The 19,896-nt window shown below is 49.5% G+C and overlaps 1 protein-coding gene across 1 annotated transcript in view; it reads right to left on the bottom strand.

Moving 5' to 3' along the window:
* KSR2 (kinase suppressor of ras 2) overlaps positions 1 to 19,896 on the bottom strand; it is a 418,048-nt gene that overhangs the window by 40,756 nt on the left and 357,396 nt on the right. The gene's annotated exons all lie outside the window — the stretch shown is intronic.

Below are 19,896 nucleotides of genomic sequence, written 5' to 3'. Positions count from 1 at the left end.
ACGAGGAAGGTGGGGGGAGATATGTTCTTTAGAGAAAGGCCACTTAGAGATAAAGTGAACGCTTCTGGAATTGCAAGGCAGGAACCATTAAGGCCAGCGGGTGTCCGTCTGTCCCCAGCAGCTCCATCTGCCTGTAGACAGTGATTGTGCCGAGGCGCTTCCTCTGCTTGGTTTTCTTGAGTGGGTTAAATCTACCCCCTGTGATCTTGTTTGAACTGATTTGCTTAGCAAACTCTTTCTCTATAAATAATGAATAAGTAAACTCCAGCCTGCCACTGACAAATTATTACAAGTTGAGAGTTAATGGGGTGTAAAGTAGGCAGGGAACAACCCTGCCTTTGGTTTCCTTCCCCACCACCAACCTTTGGAAAATGTGCCAAACCACCTCCGAGCCTACTAAATCGGCCCCTTCTCCCCCCACCTCCGCCACCCCAAATCGCCCTCTTCCTCCGTGTATTTCCAAGGTCGCAGCTTCCAAGCTCATCGGCGTACAACTCCACAAAAATTACAACCAAAGGCAAGAAAACAGGAGGCAGAGATGATTCTGAGACTTCTGGCCTTGCTCCCTGTTTTGTTTTTGTTTGTTTGTTTGGGTGGTCCATTTTCTTTTGCTCTCTGGGACTGTGACACCCATAGTTCATTTGCATGGACGTGCAGTCTTTCACAACTCCCATCTAGGGATGTTTCCCTATCCTGCTCTGCCGTCTTGGTTTGCTACAAGGAGGTGGCTTTAATTGTGACACACTGTCTGACTCCATCAGGTCTCAGAAGGAAAGCTCCAAGTAGCTCATTTCCAGCACCTATTAGTGCCTCGTGGGGTCTCAACTATTTGCTGAATGGCTAGATGGAGAGATCATTACGCGAGTGGGTGGACGGGCACATGGTTAGGTGGAAGGGGGGAGGACGAGTTAGTAGGAGGAGGGGTACCTGAGCAGGTGGATGTTGGATGGATGGATGGGAAAGACAGGTGAATGTTAGATGGCTGGGGAGAAAGTGGGGTGGTGCATGTTGGGTGGGTATATCTGTAAAGTGGAGTAGGGGGTATGATATGGATAGATGAATTGACGAGAAGATGGATGGATGGATGGATGGATGGATGGATGGATGGATGGATGAACTGATGAGAGGTTGGATGGATGGATGGATGGATGGATGGACAGATGGATGGACAGATGGATGGACAGATGGATGGACAGATGGATGAACTGATGGATGGATGGATGGATGGATGGATGGATGGATGGATGGATGGACGGATGGATGGACAGATGGATGAACTGATGAGAAGATGGATGGACAGATGGATGAACTGATGAGAAGATGGATGGATGGATGGATGGATGGATGGACGGACGGATGGATGGACAGATGGATGAACTGATGAGAAGATGGATGGATAGATGGATGGATGGATGGATGGATGGATGGATGGATGGATAGATGGATGGACAGATGGTGAGTGGTCATTCACTCCTAAGGGTCCAGTTTAGGCCAACCAGGCTGTCAGGGAGGTAAATGACCCAGATAATGATGAAGTGGGTAATGTTACAATCATTCTACAAACAACCAAACTGAGAGCCAGAAAGGTTGAAGGGTTGTCTAAAGTCACAGAAGTAGTACTTGAGCTCCTGACTCCTTCCTTTCCGTGCCCTTTTGTTGCCACATTCAGCATGTGATGACGGAAGGCCCATCCCTCCAGATGCCCTGCACACAGCACCCGTTTCCCACCTCTATATTCTGTAGCTGGAGAGATAAGCCCCAGGGATTTTCCAGAACCAAGATTGAAAGCTGGAGAGGAAGAGGGGGGCAGGGAAGCCAGAGGAGGCAGAGTTCCCACAGGAGGAAGGGCTGTGAGGCCAGCTGAGCCCGAGAAACAGGGGTTCATTAACAAGAAAGACTAATAATCCACTGGGCGAAGGCAGAGCATCTCTGGTTCTGAGAGCCTGTCACAGGCCTCAGTGATCAACAGGCACTCCAGACAAGTCCACTGAGAATCCTTGATCTGTGTCCAGAGTGTCCCGAAATGCTGCCCTAATAACTGCCATGGAGCAACGGGCCTCAGCTGGGGAAATTCGGAAATGGGCGGGACCCCTTCTCTGCCTTTGAAGATACTGGTCTATCCCCTGCTCGGTGCTCCTTCGGGTCTTTTGAACACTTGGGAGAAACAGAACCCTCTTTCAAAGAGGACGGGGAGATGGACCTTTTGATTAAAGGCAAGAACAACTTCTCAGCCACAGGACTCTGTTTCTGTCAAAAGGAGATGACAGCTGGGGAGAGGTGGCCCTGCTTCTCATCAGTTGGTCACGGCACAGAGATGGTCACTGCCCAGGAGGCCACTGAAGGGCTGGAGCCCCAAGAAGGGGAAGCTGACTGCCGCACCCCTCAGCTGCAGCCCCAACTTGAACCTCGGGTCCCTGCCACCTGCCAATTCAACCAGAAAATTCTCCCCGATGAAGTGCTTGTTATACCTGCTTTGACCACAGCAGACAGGTCAGATTCCAGCTCCACTGGTCCCAAAGTACCAACCTCACCCGCTAGTTGGGAAAAGTCCAAGTGCTTAGAATAACGCCACACGCGCAGTCTACACTTTGTAAGCTGTTATTGTTATTACGTGATTTTTTAAGTTATCCCACATGTCTCTAGCTCTGGCCATTTTATGATGGGTTTTCAGTCTTGCCATTCCATTTGCTCCTCCTAGCCGCCCAGGGAAACATACACTGTTATCCCCACTTTATAGATGAGGATGTGGAGCCTCAGAGAGGTGAAGTGATTTGTCCAAGGGCACACAGCCAGCATGTGACCAAGCTAGAATATCCATCCAGGACTCCTAACTCCACATCCAGTGTCGCTCCTACTGCAGCGCAGGACAGCGTTGTACTCACATCACCTCCCTTGGGTACCCACGACACCGGGCTACTTAGCAACAATCACTGCAATGACAAGAATTGCCAGTACTTACATAGCACTTGATATTAACCTTAAAAATAAAACTGCCAGTTATTTTATGAGAAAACACAGGTTTATCTGAGAACGGCAGAGGATTGCAACCCCATATAAGCAAGCTGTGGCAAAACCATAGGCCAAGACCAACAAACAAGAGAGAGGAACATTATTTTATGGAGAAGGAAGAGGAAGTTGGGAGGGGCAGTTTGGAAAGGAAAGTTCACAGGAAAAAAAAAGTTCAGGGTGATGACAGTTTCTCATCAGCTGAGTTCCAGAGCAGTCGATCTTGTAGGAGAAACAATGCACATCTTTTCCCTGCCTGGAATTAAGGATTCTTTCCTGTTGAGATACTTCTGTTAGGGGTCTGCAATTGACAATTCTTCCTGTCGTTGACATGGGGTGGTAAGCTCCCCCTTCCAGCCTTCCCTGCAAGCATCCTGAGTCCACTTTAGTGAGGCTTTCCTTTATCAATTTTCACAATGTGTAACAGGCTCAGTGCCTCATATGTAGAAACTCACTTAATTCTTACAATAATCCCACAGGTAGGGACTATTATTCTCTTCATTGTACAGATGTAGAAACTGAGGCTCATAAAGGCTAAATAATTACCAATACAAAAGAAATCTGTATTAAAGTCTAACTACTCAGCTCTAGATGAATGGTAAACTAACATTTTTCTAGAGGCTATTTTGGTGATCATCAGCTTACATTTTTTTTTTCATTTTTTTAAAGAGAGAGAGAGAGAGACACTAAGTGAGCAGGGAAGAGGGGCAGAGGGAGACAGAGAATCCCAAGCAGGCTCCACACTCAATGCAGAGCCTGATGCAGGGCTCAATCCCATGACCCCAGGATTATGACCTGAGCCAAAATCAAGAGTCTGACTGATGCTCAACAGACTGAGCCACCCAAGCGCCCCAGCATGTATTTGGTCATGACCCACAAGGTGAGGCCCTGGGAGATACACAGAAGCTTGACTGTGACACGTAAGAACTGTTTATTTCCAGTTTAAAATTTCCATATGGGAAAAATTCTCATAAATTTTACTCTGTACTCAAGGATAAGAGAAGTGACCAGACCATGACAGTGATCTATGGAACTCATCCAGAGAGCCCTGGAGAACAGCCACAAAGAACATTTGAACAACAAATTTAATTCTTAGGAGGACACCGTACGGCTTGGTGGGATTAAGGCTCTGATCAGAGAGGTCAACTTTATAGCCTGATTCAGTTTCACACTAGCTGTATGTCTTTGCATGAGCTACCTCCTCTCCCTATGTCCTAGCCTCCTCATCTGTAAAATGGGGACAGGAATTGAATGAAGCAATATCTCTCAAGTCCTTAGCAAAGAACTCTGCATGCAGTAAGCGCTTAACACGTATGTTCCCCTTAATTCTGAGAGTGCCATTTCACAACACAGTCCTCTTTTCTGTGAACAAGGATTCAACCAAGCAACCAACTTCCCTTCCTTCTTTTGAAAGAACTGTAATGGCTGGGCATCAATTATTGGATTTGAAAACAATACTGCGCAGTTGCCCAGAGAGAACATCTCCCGGGAGCGGATTCATTCCCAGCCGTGGAGAATCCTGATACAGCCACTCTGATGAATTTCAGTTCTTTCCTGCTGGGAAATCTTCCTGGGAATGGATCTTCCTGCGGTGCCCCGGCCCCCCCTGAAACTGTCACTGGCATCCCTGAAATGGTCAACATACTCCTGGTTCAGAGGGCAAAGATATCCATGGCCACCTGAACCCTAGCCCTAACCTGGAAATTCACATGGTATAGTCTCCATTCAGCCCTAGTCTGGAAATTCACACGGGATAGTCTCCATTCAGCCCTAGCCTGGAAATTCACCTAAGAGCACAGGTGGTGTTTCAAACATCACCGGGCAGGTCATCAGGGAGGTCTGCAAATAGTGTAAAACCGCAGGCCAATGAAATGTGAAGGCTGCAGGAGCCCCAGGGACACTGTTCCAGAAGAAGACACTGCCTCTTCTTTCCATACCAGCTTCTGAAACTGCTGACCACTCTCCCTTGCGGACCCCTGGGCTTCCATGATCACACCGCCTCCTGATTTTCCTCAACTCTCTGGCCCCTCCCCGGCTTTCTTACTGGAAAGCTCTGCCTTTTTCTCACCTAAATCTTTCCCCCTGGGGCCCCCTGGCTCTCCAAGTGGGGTGCCCACACCTGCAGCATCAGCATCACCCGGAACAGTTAAAAATGCAAATTCAGACCCCACCCGGGAGTTCCGCTTTGGGAAGCGCTGTCCCAGACCTTCTCCCCAGGCCCCTGGCTCCTCATTTCTCCCAGCACAGGGGGCCGCCAGTGCTGTATCTCCTGTCTGGAACTGTACTCTCAGCAGCCATCCATCTAACTGCCGACTTGACATCGCCGACTTGACAAAGGCTCAGGGGCACCTTCCACTCGACCTGCCGACCAAACTCTTTGGATTTTGCAACCTGTCCCTGACGGAGCGCGGCAATCTCTTTTTCAACAGGTGCAGCCTGCCCTGAAGGAGCCCGGTCTCTGTTCTGTGTCATATACAGTCTCTCACTCCTCTCTTTTCTTCCATGATGGAGCAAGGCAGCCCACAGGCAGATGGGATATCTGTGCACTTGACATCCAGAGAATGGAAAAAAGTAAATACTAAATACAGTTTCTCTTTAAAGCAGATCTTTCACTGGATTTCTGCAGTTTACACACTCACTCACACTCTCACACACACACACACACTCACACACACACATCAACGAGCACCTAACGTGTGCCAGGTACCGTGCCTGCATGAAGGAATACTGACGGTCTGTCTCTATGCTCCCTGCCTCTCTGATTTCCCCTCTTCTTCCAAAACAAACTCTTATTTCACATTCAAAGATATAGGCTCCCGATGCATATTTTAATATGCCTATTGATTTTCCTCTTGCCAGTCATTATCAAGATTTATTTATCCCCCTGACTCCCCATTGAATGAGGAAAGGAGTCTTCCCACTAGTCAATCAATCCTGATAGACTCCATGACAAAGAGTCAATATCTATTTATTATTTGATTTATGGGCTTAATTACCTTAAACACAACCAGGCAGGGACAAAGCAGAAGTTGAGCAGTACTCAAGCAACCGTGGCTGGTTTGGAAATACATCGGACCAAAACCCGGGCTCTGGTGAGCTCCCAGAGCAGGGAACACAGACTGATCTGACACTTCGCACTCTCTGCCCACCCACACCGCCCTGGAGGCCGCCACAGGGAGAGGGAAGGGCACATGCCAGGGTTTCAGTCGGACCTGCCAACTCAACAAGTCATGAGCTGGGTGTGTTTGGTGGTTTGGACAATGAGTCTGACTGGGAGGTAGGTCAGCCTTTTCCCCCGACGTAGGCGAGAGGCTCATTGGGGGAGAGTTCTAAGAGAACCATGGGATATTAAAAAGNCAAACAATGAATAAACATTTATTTTTTTTTTAATTTTAACATTTATTCATTTTTGAGAGACAGAGTGCAAGTTGGGGAGGGCAGAGAAAGAGGGAGACACAGAATCCGAAGCAGGCTCCAGGCTCTGAGCTGTCTGCACAGAGCCTGACATGGGGCTTGAACCCACGAACCGTGAGGTCATGACCTGAGCCAAAGTCGGACGCTTAATCGACTGAGCCATCCAGGAGCCCCAATCAACATTAAAAAAAAAAAAAAAGAGGGCTGAAGGGGCTCCTGGGTGGCTCAGTTGGTTAAGCATCCATCTCTTGATTTCAGCTCAGATCATGAGTTCATGGGTCATGAGTTTGAGCCCTGCATTGGGCGTCACACTGGGAGTGGGGAGCCTGCCTGGGATTCTCTCTTTCCTCTCTCTGCCCCTCCCCAGCTCATTCTCTCTAAGTAAATAAATAAACTTAAAAAAAAAAAGAGCGATGGACTTAGCACAGCTGGGAAGGGAAAGAAAAGGAGAGGGTAGCTTGGTATGGACTTGGGTCTGCGTTAGACAGTCCTGAGTTCACATCCTCCCCCCACCCACCCCCACCGGCTCTATAACCTTAGGCACATCGCTTCATCTGCTTCCTTATCCATAAATAGAGGAGCTGAAGGGCACCTCGTTCAGAGGGTTGTTAAACCCATTCAAAAGACAGAAAAGACAAAAAAAAAACAGTATTTGGACGCAGGCGGATCAGATTGCAGGGACCCAGCTTTTAATTACAACCTCGCTTCCCTCCATGAAGCTACCTCCGTGCTCCCGAGTCTGTGTCTAACCCCAGCCTGTCAGCGACGCCAAGCTAACTGTCCCTCTGGTTTCTAGCACACACGTGAAGAACCTGATGTTGCCCACACTTGCCTTCAAAACATGGGCGCGTGGCTGGCTATTTTTAACTTGGGTAAATAGTGAAAGCCGTTGAAAATGCCTTTGTTTCCAAAGGACGGCCAGCTTGCTGTCACTCTGCCCTAAGGGAGTCCTGCCAAGTATCTTCCAGAACCTCGGGCATTCAAGCACCGCATCTGTTCNAACAACCCTGCCGCAAGCTCCTCTAAGAAAAGGGATTACCCCGAAGTGGTCTTTCTAAAATGCATACCAGATTGTGTCACTCCTCTGGCTGAAACTCTGGGCGGCTCCCCTTGGCTCTGGGAGAAAAGTCCAGATTCCTTGGTTTGGCTCACAAGGTCCTTTCAGACTGTCTCTAGCTTTTTCTCTCTTGCCAGTACCCATATGGGCCCTATACTCCAGCTCCTGACCCCTCTGCCCCTCCTTCTGCCCCTCCCTCCCTGCCCTGTACCCCTCCACCTCCAGCCCTCTGCAATCAGGGTTCATCATAGTGTGTTAAAAATATAAAAAAGGTATTGGCATTCTTAAGTTTATTTATTTATTTGAGGGAGAGTGAGAGAGCAAGTGCATGTAAATAGGGGAGGAGCAGAGACCGAGGAAGAGAGAGAAAACCCAAGCAGGTCCCGCACTGCCCCTATGGAGCCCGACTCGGGGCTCGAACCCACAACCCAGGAGATCATGACCTGAGCCAAAATCAAGAGTCGTATGCTTAACCAACTGAGCCACCCACGTGCCCCCCGAGAATGCCAATACCATCTTGTCCATGAGGCCAATTCCTTGGTTGGGTAAGGGGCCAGCTCTGGGTCCCCATAACCCTCTAGATCTTACTACAGAGATTAGGACACTGTTTGGACCTGTCTGTGAACTCCATGGGAGAGGCCGTGCCTTCTCTTCCTCACTCCCACCATCACACCCAGGACCTTACACAGGATGAACGCTTGTGGCCAAAACCCCCTAACCACTCAGTCTCTGTCTTGTTACAATTTACGTCGCACGATTGGCATCTCTTTTCTTTTTATCCATGTTAAATCTCCCACATCCTATAAGCACACAGCCCCACCCAGTTTGTACTACATTTCACTTATGTCCCACTCATTTCTCGGTGATTCTGAATAAATAGTACCACTCATTGTTTGCTGCTACACTTGCCTGGAGGATCAGGCTGCGATAATATGTGCGAATGTATTTTTGGAAGCGGTTATCCATTCATTCAACAAGGATTTAAGAAGGAGCTCCTATTTTAGAGGCTGGGGATACAGAGGAGAGTCAAATAGCTGAGATCCTGCTTTCCTGGGGCTTATGTTCTAGGTGGGGGAAGGGGTGTTGGGAAAAGAGACGAAAAGCAAGCAGACCAACTGAGGAATGAAATATGATCTTATGGTGAGAGGCGCTCTAATGAAAATGAACCACAGTGATGTCACAGAAGGGAACTGTTGGGGGAAGGGTGGGCCGTGGGGCACCACTGTGGACCCTGGCTTCAGGACCCAGACTCTTCCGGTTTCCTGTAGCCCTGCCCGCTCCTTCTCCGTCCCCTGTACACGGGGACCCTTCCCCACCAAGACACGCAGTGCCGAAATGCTCCAGGCTCCGTCCTTGAGCGACTTCCTGCTCCTCCCTGGATGGCCTCAGCTTCCAGAGAAGCCTACAGCTTCAATCACCACTTCTATGCAGATGACTCACACGCGGTTATTTCCAGCCGCAAGCTGGACCAGTGTATCCAGCTCCTCTCCCAACATCTCCTTATGGACGGCTCGAAGCTTACAGAGGCTAAGTAACGTGGCCAGAGCTGGGCAACAAGGCCAAGCGGTCAAACCACAGCCCTCACCTTGAATCATTTGATATAAACACAAAACACCTGCGGCTTGTAGGCTGCCAAGGGGGAAAAACACTGCTACTCTCTGTTGCTGCTTCTGCTGATTGCTCATCGCCATCAACATCGTTAGAATATCATCATTATTGCATAGGGGCACATGTACCCCAATGTTCATGGCAGCGCTTTCAACAATAGCTAAAGCATGGAAGGAGCCTAAATGTCCATCAACTGATGAATGGATCAAGAAGATGTGGTTTATCTATACAATGGAATACTACTTGGCCATGAGAAAGAATGAAATCTGGCCATGTGTAGCAATGTGGGTGGAACTTGAGGGTGTTATGCTGAGCGAAAGTAGTCAGGCAGAGAAGGACAGATACCATATGTTTTCACTCATATGTGGAACAGGAGAAACGTAACACAGGACCACGGGGGAGGGGAAGGGGAAAAAATAGTTAAGGGGAGGGAGGGAGGCAAACCATAAGAGACTCTTAAATACTGAGAACAAACTGAAGGTTGATGGGGGTGGGCGAGAGGGGAAAAGGGGAGATGGGCATGGAGGAGGGCACTGTTGGGATGAGCACTGGGTGTTATATGGAAACTAACTTGACAATAAACTATAATAAAAAAATAAATTCCAAAAAAAGGAATATCATCATTATTATTATAGCAACTGGAGAGAGATGGTATTGAGCACCTCTGCTTATAGGAGGCATTGGGCTATAGCCCCAACTCTTCTTATTACTACCTTGGAAGACAGAAAAAGGTCATCCCATTTTATAGATGAAGAAAAAGAGGTACGTGAAAGTGAAGAAATTTGCAACAGACTCAAGTCCCCCAAAAGGGAGTGTTCATACATGTATTTGGTTAAAACAGCAAGTTGCATAAAGAACAGCGCTGCTGGGTGAGCCTATTTTCAGTGGGATAGAAGATCTATCCATACAGAGCTGCTGGCTCTTCATCAAAACCCATGTCATCTTCCTCCTGGGAATACAGTTGGCTCATCCTCAGCCTCCCTCGCAGTCAGATGCGGTCACAGGATGTGCCAGCACATGATGCGCTGTGCTGGGCAGAACGATGGCAAACGGAAACATCTCACGTGACCTCTTATGTATTTTCTTCTTTCCTCAGCTAGAAGCAGAGGACTCTGAGCCTTAAGGATGGATCCAAAAGATGGGTCTGGTCTTAGACCCCTCGCCACACACGAGGGAAAGCCACCTACCACCCAGAAACACCCATCTGGGACTATGATGTGAGCAAGAAACAAACTTCTATTGCATACAGCCACCTAATGCTTTAAGGCTTATTTGTTACAGCAGCTACCATTGCTCTGACAAATACAAACTGAGTTTGCATGTACATCGAGAGAACTGACCGGAAGGATATACGCCAAAATGCTAATGTGATTGCCTCTGGCAGCAGACATTACAGGTGAGTTTCATCTTCTTCTTCTTGCTGATCTGCATTCTCACTAACAAGATGTCACTTGGGCATTAAGACATACAGATGGCACGCACGCTCATTTAGGATCCTTGAGATTTGAGGAACGTGGTGGCCGGTGGCAAAGTCTTCACCCAGGCGAGTCCGCTGCTGGTCATGTGATCGTTTACCAACAGGCGTGTGCAATGTACATGAGATGATGCTAATAATAATAATGATAATGATGCAGTGCATTTATAGCGCTTCCTTCACAAAAGTCCCGGGGTGCTCTACATTCGAGCACAATTAAAGGCAGCCACAGACAAAAACCTTTTCAGCTGTGCTTTATAAAGGGAAAGCAATTCAGCTTTTTGAACATAAAAGGAAGCCGATTCTACTAGATGACGGGGGACAGAGTTTTCATGTGCTCAGCGCCCCCTCCCCCACTCCCGTATGTTATATTTAGGACAATCAAACTGGCCTCGAGGGGGGAAAAATCAGAAAGCCTACAAGTATAGAGTTAGAGGAAAAGCGAGTCAAGATCTCATTTGGGCATGGAGTTACTACTGCCTTAGCAGAAGGCAGGGCCCTTCATCTGTCTATCTGTCAAATACTGCAGCTTGGCGCTGTTACGTTTGAAAGCATGAAAAACAAGAACTGATCTGGAGTTTGGAAATCGCCTATTAAACAGCTCCTGATATTGACCAGATTTAGAAGGATGTGCAAATGAGGCCCCACGGGATTTCACTGCTACCTTGTCCCCGGGAGATGGGTGTGGCTGGGTGCCGCGTGCGTATACAGTCAACCTCACACGGCTGCAAAACTGTACTCAGGCCCTGGGCACCCGGCAACTGGGTGGGATGGAGGACACTGGCCCAATGAGGAATTAAAAAAAAAAAAACAAAACTCTTCCTGAAAGCAGTGGGGGAACCTCCTGTCCTTCCTTCTCTTTCCTGGGGCACGCGTCCCAAGCCCCTGTATGGCAGGAAGATGTTTATGCAATGACCCCATTGTCCGGCTCCCTCTTCCTTGCATCCCTGAGAAAGCATCTTGAAGTTCACAAAGGCAAGGGACCGCTCGGACATCTTTCCTGAAGCCCCACACAGGTGGGAATGCCACGCTGACAGGACACGCCAGAATCCTGTTTCCCCTGCGTGTGTCCTTCAGGGCTGGGCCGGGCTGGGCTGATGCGGTCACTGCTCTCCACCAAGCGAGCTCTGATACGCTGAACCAACTAGCTGAGTGCAAGAGGAGGCGGTAGGCAGCCAGGCCATCAGGGAACTTCCAGAGCGGTGTGAGTAACTGGTTTAAAATCTGTCACTGGTTTCCTGCTGCAACAGAATAGACTCCACACTTTTATCCGCATTTTCGAGGCCCTGTAGCCCCGTTCCTAGCATCCTGCAGTCAGTCACGTGCTTCCCTCTGATCGACCGATGTGCCCATCTCATTCCCACCTCAGGGCCTTTGCACCTGCTGTACCACTGCCTGGACTGCTCTTTCTCTGCTGCTCATCATTAGGTCTCAGTTAAATGTCACCTCCTCTAAGACACCTCTTCTGAGCCCCTCCTCAAAGTAGCCCTCCTGTCACTCTGACTCCTCCCTGTTTGTGGCCCTCGTAGCACTTAATGCAATGCTTTAATTATTATACTTAACTGTTTCTTTGTTACTGACAGTCTTTTTCGCTGGAATGGAAAGTCTTTGTATGAACTCTAGGAACTGTGTTCTGAGCACCCAGCGCGCAGCCTGGCACTCAGCCGGCGTCCCATCGTGTCTGCGGAAGGCAGTGAACTCGCGTTAGCTATTGGGTGAAGCTAACAGGTGGCTCTCAGGTCCCTGATGGTCTTCATTCCAGAACATTCCAGGCCCTCTCCCTTTTTGGACCCGGCTGGTCACCTCTCAGTGCCCCTGGCAGAATCACTCGGTGAGGGTGCAGGAAGTTTCAGGGTGTGCAGCTCTCGGCAGCAGGAAAGTCTGCTCACTCAGGGTAGGAAGTGGGAACTCCTTTCTTCAGAGCAATGGCTCTGAGCTTGAGTGCACAGAAGAGACTCCTGGGGGACTTCTTAAAACCCGGAGAGCTGGACCCACCCCCAGAGCTTCTGATCGGGAGGGAAGAGATTCCTTATCTTACATTTACCTTTCTTTTTCTTTTTTAAACAAAATTTCCCCCTTTCAGAATGAGACTGCAAGCAGAGAGAGAGGGAATCCCAAGCAAGCTCCATGCTCAGCGAGGAGCCTGAAGCAGGGCTCGAATTCATGAACTGTGAGATCATGACCTGAGACGAAATCAAGAGTCGGACACTTAACCATTCGCCCCTTACATTTGCCTTTCTAAAAAGCCCCCGGGGGATGTTAGCCAGGGTCCATGCTATGAAGCATGGCTTTAAGTAACTTGGGGATTCTAGAAAAAGATTGGAGGAGAGCGATGGGGGGCTTATAGGCTACGGGAACTTTGTGAATTGCTAATATTAATAAAATGAGTCTTCTTTTTTAAAATTTATTTTTGAGACAGAGACAGAGCACGAGCAGAGGAGGGGCAGAGAGAGAGGGAGACACAGAATCTGAAACAGGCTTCAGGCTCTGAGCTGTCAGCACAGAGCCTGACGTGGGGCTCAAACCCACGAACTGCGAGATCATGACCTGAGCCGAAGTCGGATGCTTAACCGACTGAGCCACCCAGGCTCCCCAATAAATGAGTCTTCTGGATGGAAAGAGCAAGTGAGCAAGTGTGTGGTTTATAAGATGAAAAGCAAGAGAGAAAAGCATATAACGTGGAATATATACGGAAGTGATGCGCGCATGCGCACGTGTGTGTGCTGGTCCCATAACACTTATGGGACATGTCAGTACATACACAGAACGGAAGCCACAAGAAATGAAACCAGTTTAAAAAGCCAGTGGCTCTCAAGCTGTGGTGGATCAAATCCTCCGGATGTCATCAAAAGACAGAGGCTTTGCCTCGTTGAACTAAGATGGGGCCTGGCTCCTGTACTCTTCCGAGTCCCCCAGGTAAGTGTGGTGTGATCAGCGGTGGAGAATTCCCGTGATGCATTCTTGCCTGCACCCTTTGCCCTGGCAGAGCAGAGAAGCAACAGCCTAGACTAGTATTTAGATACACGTTTGCTCAATTCCAGATTCTCCCAGTTACTTCTCCTTATGACCCAGGCAGGGGCTCCCGGCCCCCGTCTGACCTCAGTTTTCCCATTCCTAAAATGGGTACGATACTAAATGGGAGAAGGTCGCCATGCCTGGCCTGAAGCAGAGCCCTGGCGGAAGGGTGGTGCAATGCGTTGCTTTCTTTGGTTTACTCTGGGGGCTCTGCATTTATCAACATTAAATATAAATGCCCCTCAGGCTGGGAGATGGTTTCAGACACAAGCGTCAGCTGTGTCTCCTGCACGTGCAAGTAAAGGAAGCGCTTGATGGAGCCACGTCCCCGCCTGGTCCCCGGAGCTCAGCATGTCTTCCCTTCCAGAGTGGGAGTGGGAGTGAGAGAGGGCATTGGGATGCTGTGATAAACCTTTCTGGGAAGAATGGGGCGGCTTCTCCCCCCTAGGCCCCCCACATCCTTGGTGATGACATGGGTGAGCGGCTGCACCCCAAAAGGGCAACCACGCAGGGTGCCTCTCCCAAGCCGGCTTCCTGGTCTGGCCGCGGGCAGCGGGGGAACGCTGGCGCCTGGTGAAGTCATCTGCTCCGGCCATGGTGGGAAGTCGGGAGATAAACTGACATTTCCTTGAGCTTTGTTGCCTGGGCAGCTGTCAAAATACTCCCCTTGGGCCCCCGCCCTGGATTTTGGGAGTTTCTCGAGTTTTGTTTGTCCTTAAAGACACGGGTTCCTGCCCACGCTGCCCCCACCCACAACCCGCCTGCTACTCTGAGCATAAAATCCAGACTTCTGGCCAGTCTTCCAGGCCAGANACGGGGGGGGGAGGGTTTTGTATGGAAACCAGATGCCTAAATAGACAAATTAAATCAGAGGCTCTCAGGCACTGGTTCTCAACTGGGGGTGACTTTGCCCCTGGGGACATCTGGCAATATCTGTGACATTTCTCACTAGGGACTTGGTACTATTGGTATCTCATGGGTAGGAGACAGGGATCTTGCTAACCATCCTACAGAGCACAGGCTGGACCCCTATAAATGAATGATCTGGCCCCAAATGTTGCAGAGCTGAGGCTGAGGGACTGTTGTAAGCGTTGGTATTGTTTTAAAAAGTGCCTGCCTCAGCCAGGCGTGAGCACCCCTCCCCGCCCCGGGCTGGCTTTCGCCAACTTCTTTCCTCACCTGCTACCCTCTCCTCCTTCCCTACCATGTTCTGCCACTACAGTCTTCTTTCCGGTCCAAAGTCCTGCTCATAGCTACCCCTGGGCCTTTGCATCTGCTGTTCCCTCTACTGGGTGTTCTCTGCCCCAAGTCTGCACAGCTGGCTCCTCGCACTCAGGCCTCTGCCTAAATGTCACTTCCTCAGGTAGGCTGCCCTGATCCTCCCCTGCATAATGCACACCTAAGATAACTCCAGTCCCCCAGTCTCTCTGTGGCACAGCTCTGGTTTCTTTCCGTCGACACGCTGGGACCTTCTCAAATGATCTCATGACGACTTGCCAGTAGTCTGTCTCCTCAACTAGAACGACAGCACTCTGAAAACAGGGTCCAGGGTCCACATCTGTCTTGCTCATCATCATCCCCTAGCATCCAGCAAAGTGCCTGGTGCATAATGTGTTTACTAAACATCTGATGAATGAATGAATGGATGAATGAATGAATGAATGAATAGACAAGCTTTGGGGGAGGATGGGGTTTGCAAGCTGTCAGACAGTGACGTGCATTCATAGAGACCTGCGCTCTTGTCCCGGCCCCACTTTTCCTCTCCTGGCCTCAGTTTCCACATCTGTAACATGGCCCGGATGGGTTCAGTGGGATCAGGCTCCCCTTAACGAAGCCCTCTTGGTGACATCAACTGCAGCGTTTTGCTTCGGTTTTGTCTCCATGGCACCCAGCTAAGGTAGGCTGGCCCACAAGCCTGTCACCACAGATAAACAACAGATTTCTTCCCACTGAGATCCTAATTATTTGGTAATGTTGTCTGGTCTATTTTTTTTTTTTTTAACTTCCCTGTTTCCCTTTCCTTCTGCACTCTGCTGGGCACACAGTCCGAACCCCCTGGTAATACTCCCTAGGGTGTGGTTCCCAAATATTAGCCTGGTTAGAATGGGCTGGGGGGCGTGGCTAGGCAGTCTGAACCTACAAGCTGACTTGATTCACTAGGTCCAAGGTGATGTGATAGACTCAAAACTGCAGCCCGAAGATATCCAACTTCTGATCCCTGGAAACTATGACCTCAATACTGCAAAAGGGACTTTGTAGATGAGATTTAAATTGAGCGCCTTCAGGGGCACCTGGGAGGCCCCACTGGTTAAGCTCTGTGCTGACAGCTCAGAGCCCGGAGCCTGCTTCGGATTCTGCGTCTCCCTCTGTCTCTGTGCCTCCCCCAGCTCACTCTCTGTCTCTCTCTCTCTCTCAAAAATAAGTATAAATTTATTTATACATTTAAAATTTAGGAAGTAAAAAAAAAAAATTTAAGTTGAGCGTCTTGAAATGGGCAGTGTTTCTGGGTGGCTGTGTCCTAAATGCAATCCCAAGTGTCCTTGTAAGAGTGAGACCTGACCACGAAGAAGAAGGCTCTGTGACCACAGAAGCAAGAGGCTGTGCTGCTGGCCTTGAGGATGGAGGAAGGGGCCACAAGCCAAAGACTGCAATGGATATTTCTAGAAGCTGGAAAAGACAAGGAAATGTTCTGCTTCAGAGCCTCCAGAAAGGAGGATAGTCCCTCACTTTAGAAACCCACTCTGGATTTCCAGCTGAGAGAGAGAGAGAGACAGCGTGAGCAGGGGAGGGTCAGGGAGAGAGGGAGACACAGAATCTGAAACAGGCCCCANCACCTGGGCGGCTCAGTCGGTTAAGCATCCGACTTCAGCTCAGGTCATGATCTCACCATCCATGAATTCGAGTCCCACGTTGGGCTCTGTGCGGACAGCCCAGAACCTGGAACCTGCTTCAGATTCCGTATCTTCCTCTCTCTCCACCCCTCCCCCACTNAGAGAGAGACAGCGTGAGCAGGGGAGGGTCAGGGAGAGAGGGAGACACAGAATCTGAAACAGGCCCCAGGCTCTGAGTTAGCTGTCAGCACAGAGCCCGACACGGGGCTCGAACCCACGAACTGTGAGATCATGACCTGAGCCGAAGTCGGACACTTAACCAACTGAGCCACCCAGGTGCCCCATGTGTGTTGTTTTTAAAACGCTCATTTGTTTATTTTGAGGAGGGGGGATCCCAAGCAGGATCCATGCTCAGCGCAGAGCCCAACTTGGGGCTCGAACTCACAAACTGTGAGATCACGACCTGAACTGAAATCAAGAGTAGGAGGCTTTACCCATGGGGCCACCCAGGAGCCCCTAAGCCACCAAGTGTGTGCTAATCACAATGTCCCTGGGAAAGGAATAGGGTATAGCCCCCAGGTGTCTGCATTTGATAGACCTTCCTCCCTTTGCTGGCTCTGCCTCAGGGACCAGGCTTCTAGACGCCCTTCTCCAGAGCTGTTCCAGGCGGCTCCTCAAACCAGCCCATCCGCCCAAGAGCCAAAGCATTTTGTCAGCATTGCAGGGACCCTGCCACAAACATCTACTTCTACCTCCTCATTAGCAGATGGGGACACTGAGGCCCACGGAACGCTGCCCCGAGGCAGGATGAGAGATGTTTTCATTCAACTCTGTCGGCTTTCAGATTCCATTTGGAGTTTTTAAAATGAGCGATTGTGCAGACTGCCAATAGCTTTGCAATAATCTCATAATGACCCAATCGTGAAACGATTTAGCAATCCTGCTGCTAATTGTATTTGTGGGTATAGCAATTGGGTAACTAGCTGGTTATTACTCATTCCCCAAGAGCCACACACATCGCATTACAAGGGAGCTAATCTTAGAAATACTTGTTAACTTCGATGATAATTACTAAGTAATTGGCTAGAACACGCCATTGTGAATTTAGCCGGGATATGCCAGGTAATTATCTGGTCTTATGTTCTCTGTAAAATAAATCCAGGGTCCAAAAATTGTTCCAGTTGGTTGGCTATTGTCCAACCATCGACCTCTGCCAGCCAATTATGCGGATGCAGGTGATTAATCCAATTACTCGAATATCAGGTTTCAAACCGAACCTTAGAGAAGAGACCTGACGGTCAACAACTTGACGGTGCTAAACGCTAACCGCTAAACGGGAGGAAGGGACGCACAGAGCCCCTCCCTAAGATAAATATGTAATGACATGATGATATGGAATAAATGCCACTTTGGGGCTCATCTGGCTTCTTCACGCAAAATACCAAAACACTTCAGAGACCAATTACACGTCCCAAAGCTGCAGTCTTTATCATGGTGCCAGGAAAAGGCTGCGCTATTTGCGAAATCTGCAGGCAGTTATGTCGCTCCGGGAGGGGGGCATGGAGTTTGTACATAATAGAAAAGGGCCAGAAACGCAGCTGGCTTACGGGATGAGTGACACACTTTCATAATGACCACTCGTTCTTCAAGGACGGTTGCTCACCGAATCTGTCCACTTATAATGAGCTGGCCCTTGGGAAAGAGGTGAGGGGGGCTTGGGAAACTGGGAGCCCCCAATAACACCGGGCAAGTCAGAGGGTGGGAGGCGAGGGGTTCTCAGAAGGGCCAGGCAAAGGAGAGGAGGTGGTGGATTTCAAGTTTCTAGTTTGGGGATGTGAAAAAGAGGAGTTAATAGGCCAGAAGGCAAGGAGGTGACCAGAGAGAGATTTGGGCAATGGACTGGTGGGGAGCAGTGGGCAGAAGGCCAGCGGTGTGCACCCCAAATAAAGGGCTATGCAAGAGGATGACACACTCTAGATAACAGAGGAGGAGAGGAGCAGTGGCAGGTTTTAGAAGTGGCCATGAATTGTCCCTCTCCCTGAAGTTATGTCCCTGCAATGGGACATTGCAAATCCTCCCACGCAGAGGTAGAGTCTATTTCTTCATGCCGTGAATCTAGGTTGACCACGCGACTTGGTCTGGCCAACGTACATCAGTCAATGCATCACAGAAGAGGAGTGAAAGGCGCTTGCCCGTCAGGGCTTGACCTCCTCCCGCACTTGGACCCCCGAGACCATTATGGGAATGAGCCCAAGCTAAGCTGTTGGGGGATAACAGACCATGAGGAGGAGAATCAGGGCACCCCAGCTGATAACCTGCCAACATGCAGACATGTGAGTGAGGCCCTCCGAGAATGACCGGCCCCCTGTCTGACCTGCCCACTGACCACACACATATCCAAGATATGTAGCTGGGCTACTGGGCCTGGCTCAGCACAGAACTGTCCACAGAAGAGAGGAAAACTCTGAGTGTTGGGGAGTAATTTGTTACTCAGCAAGAGCTTACTGATACACTCACCCCATGAGAACAGCTCAGCTCCTAAATCTGACCTGAGCTGATTACTTGACAGCTTCGTCTGTCCTTTTTAGAGTTGAGAACAACTATTTGTAAAAATGGCCTAAGGAGGACTGAAGGGCCATCTCTCGATCTCCAATCCTTTGAAAACATTTACCATCGGACACATGGATTCCAGTCAATCCATCATATGCATAAGCAGTGATGACAGACAATAACCCAGTTTCTTCTGACCACTGGGATCTTATAAATGGACTCAAGGATGCTCTGTATCACAAGGGAATGGACCCCAACACACCAGCTCCTCCCTGAGCTCACAGCTCCTCCTAAGGCACCTGCTGGGAGGAGAGGCTTGCATCCTTAGGATCTTATCGCTTGGGTTGAGAATGGGAAGGAGACAGCTCCTAAGTGACTCTTGGCATCACAGGCCATACCAAGGACAGCACGACTGTGGCTAGTCCTAACCCAACAGGGGAATTACAGCCAGAGTTAAGCACACACCAAAGGGCAGTTTCACAACTGCTCATCTGAAACCACAGCTATTTTTCCCCCAGTGCCCCATGCCACTGGGGAAGGTTAGAGAGCAAGTTCAGGAAAGTTGCTAACACCTGACATTTTTGTCAGTTCTCTATTAACTACCCCTTCTGTGCAGCTACTGACCACAGAGCCTGGATATTGAAAACAGCAATGGTAAAGCTCTCCAAATGTTCTCTGCTGCCTTCAAGAAACCCAGAGTAACAGTTGTCAGGACCTTAGCCCAGCGTCGGCAAAGTGGGGACCGAGGGCCAAATCCAGCACGCTGCTAGCTTTTATAAGTAAAGTTTTATTGGCACCCAGCCACGTACATCCACCTACATCTTGTCTGTGGCTGCTTTCACACCCCGGGGACAGAGTTGAGCAGTTGCTACAGAAACTGCTTGGCCCGTAAAGCCACAGCTATCCACTTCTGGGCCCTTTACAGAAAATAGCCTGCTGAC

Source organism: Crocuta crocuta, unplaced genomic scaffold (assembly GCF_008692635.1).
Source record: "Crocuta crocuta isolate KB4526 unplaced genomic scaffold, BGI_CrCroc_1.0 scaffold339, whole genome shotgun sequence".
NCBI lineage: Eukaryota > Metazoa > Chordata > Mammalia > Carnivora > Hyaenidae > Crocuta > Crocuta crocuta.
Note: the sequence above shows the minus strand (reverse complement) of the source record. Positions and strands in the feature narration are given on the sequence as shown.